Source organism: Coregonus clupeaformis, unplaced genomic scaffold (assembly GCF_020615455.1).
Source record: "Coregonus clupeaformis isolate EN_2021a unplaced genomic scaffold, ASM2061545v1 scaf0021, whole genome shotgun sequence".
In the NCBI taxonomy this organism is placed as follows: Eukaryota; Metazoa; Chordata; class Actinopteri; order Salmoniformes; family Salmonidae; genus Coregonus; species Coregonus clupeaformis.
In genome coordinates, this window is record NW_025533476.1 from 172,386 (window position 1) to 173,013 (window position 628).

At 28.5% G+C, this 628-nt stretch overlaps 1 pseudogene; it reads left to right on the forward strand.

Annotated features, from left to right (window-relative positions):
* Positions 1 to 341: 341 nt before the first annotated feature.
* On the forward strand, positions 342 to 393 carry LOC121535813 (annotated as a pseudogene).
* Positions 394 to 628: the final 235 nt, after the last annotated feature.

Sequence of the window (628 nt, forward strand, 5' to 3'; positions counted from 1 at the left end):
TCCCTCATTAAAATGCAAATCAATTTTTAACATTTTTGACATGCGTTTTTCTGGATTATTTTGTTGTTATTCTGTCTCTCACTGTTCAAATAAACCTACCATTAAAATTATAGACTGATCATTTCTTTGTCAGTGGGCAAACCTACAAAATCAGCAGGGGATCAAATACTTTTTTCCCTCACTGTATGTATATATATATATATATATATATATATATATATATATATATATATATATATATATATATATAATATATATATATATGTTCGAGACAGGTTATAGAAAATAGCAAAAGTGCTGCACTATCTGTTCAGAGCCCAGTCCTACATACAGGTTTTGGAAAATGTGCTCTTTATTATTTCTCCAGTAGGTTTTCTGAAGGAGAAAGCCTCCACTTCAATGTCGAAGATAAAACAAAAACACTACAGTAAATAGTACAGTACTTAAAAACACTACAGTAAATACTACATTAATTACTATAGTATATACTACAGTTTTCTTTTACTACAGTATTTATACTATAGTTAACTGTAAATACTACAGTATACTACAGTACAGTCTGCAAAAACCCTACAGTGAATACTATAGTATTTATACCATAGTGTACTATAGTATACAGTGCATTAGG